Here is a 10000-nt window from a genome sequence, read left to right on the forward strand (position 1 = left end):
TGCATTTACCCTTTAACTCTCCCTTTTTACAGGAGAAATATCAGTACCCATTATATACAATGTGCATCAATCAAATACAAAATACAATATCAAAATACAAAAGGTGAAACGAGGTGTTCTCGTTCAATCAGTTCGTATCATAGAAAAGTCGTATAGGTCATAATATCCTTGGAAGTTCTTGTGACTCAAGTTCAATTAGTTCATTAATTCCTGATCCACTCCCTCACTGGGAATGAGGAAGGTCATTCACAATCCTACCAGACTGTTGAGGCAACAGGGGTAACAGATCAAGCTCCTGGGTATAGCCCTGATCTAGATCTGAGGTTCTTTGGGTTGGCTCGCCATCTTGTGTCGGTCCGGCACACCGCCTCGTCCCGCGTGGGCACACATGATGAGTGGTGGTCGGTCGGGACTCCTGGGAACTCTTCCCGGGGGTGGAAACGGGGTGGTAGAAAACCTGGCCTGCGTAACAGGCATTCAGAAAATAAAAGCTATTTACCATCTTTCATTGCTTTATCATCTTTTCATTGCTTTTAGAATGAATAATCAATCAGGCTACTTTTGGCTATGCTAAGCTAAAGTAGGCTACAATATCACAGCACGTGGGAACGTCCATTTGACTTATGCTAAATTAGGCTAAAGTGCACTAGCACATGGGAACATTCCTCACATTCCATATTAAACTCTCAAAAGCAGTCAAAATGTATATAGACCATGTTCTTATCATACAGCATATCAATACAATTATAAGTACTTCTGAAATGGTTTCTTTCTAGTTTTCATTTAACCAAATTGAGCTTGGAGCTTCGCTAGCAGGACTCAGGATGAAGCTACATTGTTAGCTAATTAGCATTGAGCTAGCGATTTTGTACATTCGACAATTGAAACAGCACAATATTGATGAAACTCACCAAAACCGCTTCTGGAAGTGGTATGTTCTTTAACAGCAACAACCTTTTCGGTTTTGTAACTGGGGGAATCTTTTATGACTGTTTGATAACTATTTCGTGGCGCTAGTTCATTTCGGTTCCATCAGTATTCAGCATCTGGTCATTCTCCGTCAATCTCTAATCTCCTCTGCCTGAGGCGAGGTGTGAACTGCACACCTAACTCACGTTCTGAGGTAACTTAAAGGGGCAGTGAGGCAATTCAAAGGATTTGGTCAAAAGCGTTGTTAACCTCACATGAATATACATATGACCCAATAACATTAACTATTTATGTTCTTACACAATAGCATTAACTATTTATGTTCTTATTCAATGGCATTAACTATTTATGTTCCTATAACTAAATAGTTATGAATCTGAAACCTGGGTTACATACAGATATAGATATAGTATCTACAGATATGTAAAATGATTATGTGCAGGTATGTTCAGACAGGTGTGGATATAACAAGCATTTCATCATAAAGTATTCTGTATTTTGTTGTGACAAATAATAAACAAACTTGAAACTTGAAACGGTGAGAACAAATATATATATTCGGTATAATTGTACATGCTATCATACAGAGTTATGGGTTATAAATGCAGGTGATTATTATTATATTGTTGTTGATGATGATGATGATGATTAAGATTATGCTTCTGCCACGGATGATAATTATGTCGATGACTCATGTGACAGTGATGGTAACCATGGCGATCACCCTCAATGGCAACAGGTGAACAAAGATGACAGACGTGATGTCATTTAACCCTGTAGAGTTCTAGACGGAGGGGCGACGGACACCATACTAGACCGACCCTCATCCCCACTTGTCTCTCAGTGCATATCCTACAACATGTGAACTGTTTAAACGCTTACCTTGGAGCCACCCGAGTCCAAACAAATCACTCTAATTGGATTAGTGGGTCCAGGAAATGTCTGTTTAAGTTTAAGATTTGAGGTAAAAGGGAGGTTTTGTTTCAAAGCAGATGGGGCTGCCAGGTAGCTGCAGGGTAGCAGTTACACACAGATGTGCTCTCCTCTCTCTCCTCTCACAGGGGACCAGCGTCTGGCAGCCTAGCGGTTGTTTCCTCTCTTGTTCTCCTCTCCTTGTCTCTTTCTTATGTTTGAATCAGGTTGTTTTCTCCTCGACAGCACTTTTACCTCAGAGTAACTCTCTGAGGGGTCAGAGCTAGAGGCTTCTTGGGAACGTGCCATGTTTCAGGGAAACAGATTTGAGGGAGTCGGACATGTTGAAAGCCCGCTGCTGTTTAGTCCTTCTTCTACCTACAGTACTTGTGTCTGTCGTTGCCTTTCAGTGTTAACCAAACCGCCTCAATTGATTATTTCCTTAAATCTTAAATCTTCCTGTCGGTACTGCCAAGATTGTCTGTTTAAAAAATGTAACCCCACACTCTTACTGTACAGATGACCAATTACTAATATTCCATTGGATTATGCCAACTATATTACATCATCTGATCATTTGTTCATTTATTTTATATTCCACTGCCTTGCTTTGGTAATTATTTTCATTACTTTTACTTCTATCCATAGAATAACAAAGAATATAACAAAGAATAACAAAGGTGAATAATTGATTCCAATTAGATTTTATTCTAGATTGCAATTTCAATGCAATGTTGTTAATGTTACAATGTTGTTGTTATCTTCATCTACAGTGTGACTAATCATTGTTTCAAATTACACAGACATGCGAGATGGGTGACACATAGGAACACACACATGCATGTTTTGGGTTGCCGATGAAATTTCCTCTCTGCGCTTGACCCATCCCATAATCCTTCGCCCCAAGGGCAGCCGGGAGCAAACGCGGGGCCGCGCCCGGGGACCAATCCAAGTGCTCCAAGTCAGTCTTCATCAGCGTTAGCGATCTGTTCTGCATCTTTTTCCATTGGGTTTATCTCTTTTTCTGGAGGGGAAACCCTTGCGAGCACAGGGGGGAGAACATGCAAACTCCACACAGAAAGGTCCAGGAGATACCCCACCTGGGTAACCTGGCAACCCGGCAACCTGGTCCCCGAGTGGGAATAGAACCCAGGACCTTCTAGCTGTGAGGCGACAGTCTTAACCACTACACCACCATGCCACTATATAAATGAAAAATTATTGTGGAGAAGGCAAATGCCATATGGATTTTTATATTGGCAGATGTGATTATACTCTTGATTACATGTAGTCCATTACTTCCCAGACCTGCCTGTAGTCTATTGATGTCCTCATCTTCTCTCAGCTTCTCTGCTCTTCCGGCTCTACTTCTTCCTCCACCTTCCACTTCCTGTTACAGTACAACACTGACCTGGCCCAAGTGGACTCTAGGTGTTGTGGAATCACCCTCTGTGTGTTAGCGATGGAGATTCAGATGCATCGTGGACTCTGGAGTGTTATTGGTGCAATTTCATCCCGCCAGCGTTTGAACCACAAAAACGCAGATGTTAATGTCAGCAGATCCCTGGTCTACGCCACTCTGCCAAACCCCCGCTGTCAGTCTGAAATACGGTCTGGACCTGTCGAGGAACTGGGCATGTCTCGGATAACCAAGCGAAAACAAAAACCCCAAAAAAACTGTATCCCCGAAAAACACGGGGTAGTATTAAGATTGGCTGGGAATGTTGACGTTCCTGGTTTGGTGCGTCTCCATGGTTGGATCCAGTTTAGTTTAGACTTCTGGGATCTTCTTACTTCCACAAGGAGGAAGTTGAACCTGACATCGGTCGGTCTGTCCCGGAATAAACCCTCGGTCCTGGAGGACCTTGTCTCAATGTGTTTGTGATTTTAGGTCTGGGCTGCCGTGAGAAGTACTGACAGCACGGCCCGCTGCACACGACGACAACAACAGCGGGCGAGATAGAGGTTCCATTACTCAGCATTCGCATGGGATAGTTGACCTGACATGTCTGTTGATTCGCAATCGTGGGTTATTTTTTCAACTGTTTGTTTGAATGAATAGTTTATTTGGAATAATATAAAAGAATCAAAAAACAACAATGAAAAAGATAATTAAGAAAAATAAATGAAGTACAATTAAATAAGAAACCGTGTCCAGAAAGTAATAGGAAGAAGCAAGATGCTTATATCAGGTCCTTCATCCTTATTACAGTTTTTCAGTCTTTCGATATTTCAACCTCTTCATCGTTGTTTGCCCCGTGATACTTAATGACCAAGTACACATTCAAACACAATCTTCAAATGGCTTCCAACAAAGTAATCTAGACACAAATCAATCGTACGTGTTTATCAGTAATTATAACGGCCTCTGTTTACATAGCATTGTGTGCCGCCGTGGCGCTATTTCAGCCTCCAACACGCCAAGCTGCATCGTTTCAGATCTGGCACAGAAATAAACAGTTTATGTAATATTATAAATCCGGAGGAAATGTTCCCTCTGAAGCCAAAGATTGGGTGGAACAGGACTAATCCCTTGACACTAATTATGTTGCCATGTTTGTTTTTAGGTCTTCCCAGTAGTCTGTGGTGTAATTATTATAATCCCTCCCCGGACATTGAGAATGAGGAAGGCTGATTCAAGCACGATTATACCAAAAGTCAACCCCCCCCCCCCCCCCCTCCCTCTCCATAATTTGATGAAAATACATCTCTCAATGTTTTGATGTTATTGCATATTCTAAGACTCAGGAAACTGACAGCAAACAACTAGACCACTTTAGAGGTTTTTCACTGTACCTCTTTCTTTTTATAATGTAATGCTTTTTGAGTCCATATATAAAATATGTACGTTATGTCTGCTGAGAGCAGGTAAAGAGGGGAGTGGTTCCAGGATGCCGGAATAGACCCCCCCCCCCCCCACACACACACACACACACACACACACACACACACACACACACACACACACACACACACACACACACACACACACACACACACACACACACACACACAGGCACACACACAGGCACACACACAGGCACACACACAGGCACACACACACACACACACACACACACACACACACACACACACACACACACAGGCACACACATACACAAAATCTTGTCACCGTCTGATCTCATGTGTGAAGAGGAACACTTACTAATGCTGTGGTTTTCACACTTAAGTTGCTGTAATAGGACCGTGGCAGCACTCTGTCTCGCAACAGTTATATAACGAGTGTTAATGGCTGCTTTTACCCACGATTTTCTCACTGCAGGCTACAGTGGCTGTCAGCCCTGTAACAGAAGAGGACACACTCAAGGGTTATGTGTGACGTCAGTGGAAATAAGAAGTCTCCATAAGGCTTAGAGAGGCTAAGAGATATAGATACATATCTGAGGAAATCTGACCGGCGTGATCTAGAATCACAATTTTAAAACGATCGAGTCGCCAAACACAATCAATATACAGCGTTTCTTTGCATTATAAGCACGCTTTTGGAACTGCCTTTTTGATTAGATTAGATTAGATTACATTACATTACATTACATTAAAATGTATTGTTTAAGTTTTGTGTGATTTTGTGTGAAGGGCGGACTAGCAAAGTAAGATTTTCATTGTATGGCAAACTGTCTGTTTAACTGTGCATATGACAATAAACAATCTTGAATCTTGAATCTTGTCAACATACAGCACAAGTGCAGTATAACAAAAAGAAGTTTGGCATCCAACCAGAGTGCAAATGTAACAGTAAAGTGCAATAGGGATATACAATGTACAGGTGATTAAAATGGGTATAAAATATATAAATGAGTACTACTGGGCGTAGTGCTAATCAGATGTATGTACAGTAGTATTAATATGTACAGTGATATAGGTATAATGACAGTATGGTAGGAGTCATACTGGCCGCAGCGTAACTGAGTAGGTAAGGGATAACAGATATAGATATAGTATCTACAGATAGTATAAAAGGATTATGTGCAGGTATGTGCAGACTGGTGGGTAGGTATATATAAAAAAAAAAATGTAAATAAAAAACTGACGCAAAATGTTTGTGAAACAGAAACACCGTAAGGATTTTTACAGTGTAAAGCACTGCTCATCTGGTCATACAATAAGTGATGGAATTCAGTCAAACTCAAAGTACCACTGATGCATCGGATATTGCTTTGAAAAGTCTTGAATTGCATTGTTATTTCCAAGGTGTCATAACCTTGTGCCCAAACTCTTTTTCTTTTCGTTCAAAATGGGTCAAAACTTTTACCTCCCTTTCCTAAAAGAAATGCAGAGCTGGAAATCATGTTTAACAGGAAGCCATGTACCAGTGGATGATTAATTCAACGTTACACCCCTAGACTAGAATACGGGGCAACAGCGTTTTCTATCCTTTCTGTGTCAAATGTAAGGACAGTGCATGTTCTTGAGGACTCGGGGGTGAAAGCAGGGGTTTGTACGTTTTTCTTGTACGAGTATGACTTCGTCTAGTAGGCTACCCTGCTCGCCTGCAGCCGTCACCAAGCTTCCACCGCTCTCTTCTCGAACTTTGATTGCGCAGTGGTTGGGAGAGAGGCCCGTATCTTTAGATCAAGAGTTCAGCCAAACACTTCTGCCTATATATAGAGCCTGTATACAAGCCAGCAGAAAGCCACACATCCCAGCTCCAGGCTATACAGTTCTTCAGCGCTCGTGTGTTTTGTCACGTGAACATCCACTCGGCAGAAAAGACAAGAGTGTCCCAAATGGTGTGACTGGGTCATGTAGAGGTCTAAGCCCCGGAGCAGCTGGGTCTTTTATAGGTCTACGCCCTGGAGTGACAGGGTCGCGTAGAGGTCTAAGCCCTGGCACAGCTGGGTAGTGTAGAGCAGGGGTTCTCAACCTTTCTGCTGCCAAGGCACCCCTGTGTTCAATAAAATATTCCAGGGCACCCCTACATACGATAAAGACTTTTTCGGTCCTGTCTTTTTTGCTACAATGATGATACAATGATTCTTTATTTGCCGTGCTGTCGTTGAGATGTTTTGTTGTTTGTTTGTCTTTGTTGCTTGTTGGTGAATCTGCAAATATGAATTGCCCCACGCGGGATCAATAAAGTTGTCTGAATCTGATGACAAAAGTGCTTGCTTTCAAAATAATGTTTATTTAAGAAAAAACTGAAAATCATGTATTTTTTTTTAATACAGAAAAGGATCACTAAAGTGCTATCTGTTGCAGCTGCACTGTTCTCCATAAAAATAGCATATTTGGATAAGTTTGACAATTTCTCAAAAACAGAAAATCATGTATTTTTTTTAAATACAGAAAAGGATCACCAAGTTACCATTTCTCAAAAAATATAAATAAATACAGAAAATAAGCACTCGTTCACTCAGTGGACATTTCTAGCTCAATGCGAGGTCCGCTGCTGCTGGCTAATAATACGGTCAATACGTGGGGAGATCTTTGACAAGGCAACACGCATGTCATCATCAAGGCTCAACTTGGCCCTATATTTTGTTTTCAGAGCTGTCATGGATGAAAAGCCAGCTTCACACAGATATGTGGGGCTGAATGGTATCAACACCTTAACTGCAGCATCATGAGATACTTGGTACTCAGCACCACACTCTGAAACTAGCTCTCCAGGTGGTATCAGATGAGATTTCAATGAGTTCTTCCAAGAGTTTGGATGGAGATGTGTCAGGAAGCTTTGTCTCATTGTTGTCTGTAAAGTCTTTTTTTATCCAGAGTGACTTAATGATTTTCAGATTTTTAGAAATGGTCAAACTTATCCAAATATGGTATTTTCATGGAAAACAGTGCAGCTGCATCAGATAGCACTTTAGGGAAAATTTTCTGTAATCCAAAAAATAATTTGGATTCACTATAAAGTGCCTGTTCACTATAAAGTGCCACGTTTTGATATATTGAGCTTTAAACTTTAAGTACATTTTTTGGAACACGCAACCTAAAACACCTTCCTCTCCCAAACCGTTCCTGCAATTGTTTTATGTTGCATGATGATCATGGATACATTTATTATGTATTATATTTTTTATGTTTAAATATCAACATAATCTGTCTGTCCACCCTCAGTACATTTACTATCAATATAATATAGTAGTCTGACTTCATCATATATTTTCAAACGCACACACATAGAGGGAGAATGCCCCCCCCCCCCCTCCTTCCCAGTCCTCCTTCCAAGTCCCCACCCTGCTGTTCTCTGTCGCTCTGAACAGGGCTTGTTGTTAGCTTATGCTAAAGGGACATTAATTCCGGTCTTAAACACAACGTGGCCACAAAGGAATGGCAAGGATTGCAAAGCATGTTATATGCATTTGACCCGTTGCGGAATAAAACAGCAGGGATTTGTTTTGGGTCGCAAAAACACTATCCTTGCTGTGTTTCAATGTCCGCGTTCCAGATCCAGAGTACGCTACTACTGCTGAGCTGAGAGACGCTAAGCTCACTGCTCAGCCTGCTGTGTTGAGATGCATCCTTATTGGCTGTGTGCTGTAGAGCGGATATGAGTCACGACACCACGGAGTTTCAAAATAAGAGTATCATAATGACCTAAATGTTGCTAGCTTTCGGAGCCTAGTTATTTAGCTGGAGCTGCGCGTGGGCAGAAATGAGACCCGCTATAGGATTTTCAAAATAAGACTGTTGTCATTCTATATTTTTAAAGAACATTGCCAGGCATCTCGCGGAACCCCTGGCAGCTCTCCGCGGAACCCCTGTGTGCCGGGGAACCCCTGTTGAGAACCGCTGGTGTAGAGGTTTAAGCACTGGCACGGCTGAGTAGTGTAGAGGTCTAAGCCCTGGAGTGACTGGGTAGTGTAGAGGTCTAAACACTGGAGTGACTGGGCAGTGTAGAGGTCTAAGCCCTGGAGTGACTGGGCAGTGTAGAGGTCTAAGCCCTGGAGTGACTGGGCAGTGTAGAGGTCTAAGCCCTGGAGTGACTGGGTAGTGTAGAGGTCTAAGCCCTGGAGTGACTGGGCAGTGTAGAGGTCTAATCCCTGGAGTGACTGGGTAGTGTAGAGGTCTAAGCCCTGGCACGACTGGGTCTTGTAGAGGTCTAAGCCCTAGATAGCGTGAACTGGTGAAAAGAAGTAGCTGACAACTTCACATGTATCGGTGGAGGCATGTGGTAGTCTACACCCTCCCCAGACCGACAGTAGGGCAGCATGTGGTAGTCTACACCCTCCCCAGACCGACAGTAGGGCAGCATGTGGTAGTCTACACCCTCCCCAGACCGACAGTAGGTCAGCATGTGGTAGTCTACACCCTCCCCAGACCCACAGTAGGGCAGCATGTGGTAGTCTACACACCCTCCCCAGACCGACAGTAGGGCAGCATGTGATAGTCTACACCCTCCCCAGACCGACAGTAGGGCAGCATGTGGTAGTCTACACCCTCCCCAGACCGACAGTAGGTCAGCATGTGGTAGTCTACACCCTCCCCAGACCGACAGTAGGTCAGCATGTGGTAGTCTACACCCTCCCCCTTTTAATTTTTTTTATATATATAGATAGACTGCCCTTCCAAATGAAAGATGTCAGGATAGAATCTAAATATTAGGTAAAGAGCGAGAAATGCCTCGTATTCCATTGCAGTTTGCACGGCCTCCTCAGCGTGCCTCTCCCGGACCTATTATATTTTTATATTATATTATAATATATTATATTATATTATATTTTACGCATAGCACGTGGGTGTGGTGATGATGAGATGGTATAAACCGTGCACGCTGACAGCCGGCACTGAACATGAAATTGACATCCAGCTGAGCTCACACTCGAGACCTCTTTTTTTTTTTTACAGTTAATAGTTAAATTTACTGTAAATGTTGTGAAGGATCAGATTAAACCGAATATATATATTTATTTATGGATATATATTTAATAGTATTTGTATATCGTTTGATATCCCCTGTATATTCCTTGTACAATATGCACTGAATATCCCTTTAGTCTACTAAACAGCCCATAATAGTTTCATTCTACCATTGGACGAGAACCTGGCGCCAGCAGCCATACCCCTAGGTTCAAGTTCAATCGTGCCGACCAACATGTCGTGGCAAGCCCGGTTCCGCGTAGGAATACGTCTGGCGAAATACGAATGGTACTATTTGTTCACAGCGCATATATATATGGCGCAAGTAAAGTAG

This window comes from Notolepis coatsorum (assembly GCF_963971535.1).
Source record: "Notolepis coatsorum genome assembly, chromosome: 5".
In the NCBI taxonomy this organism is placed as follows: Eukaryota; Metazoa; Chordata; class Actinopteri; order Aulopiformes; family Paralepididae; genus Notolepis; species Notolepis coatsorum.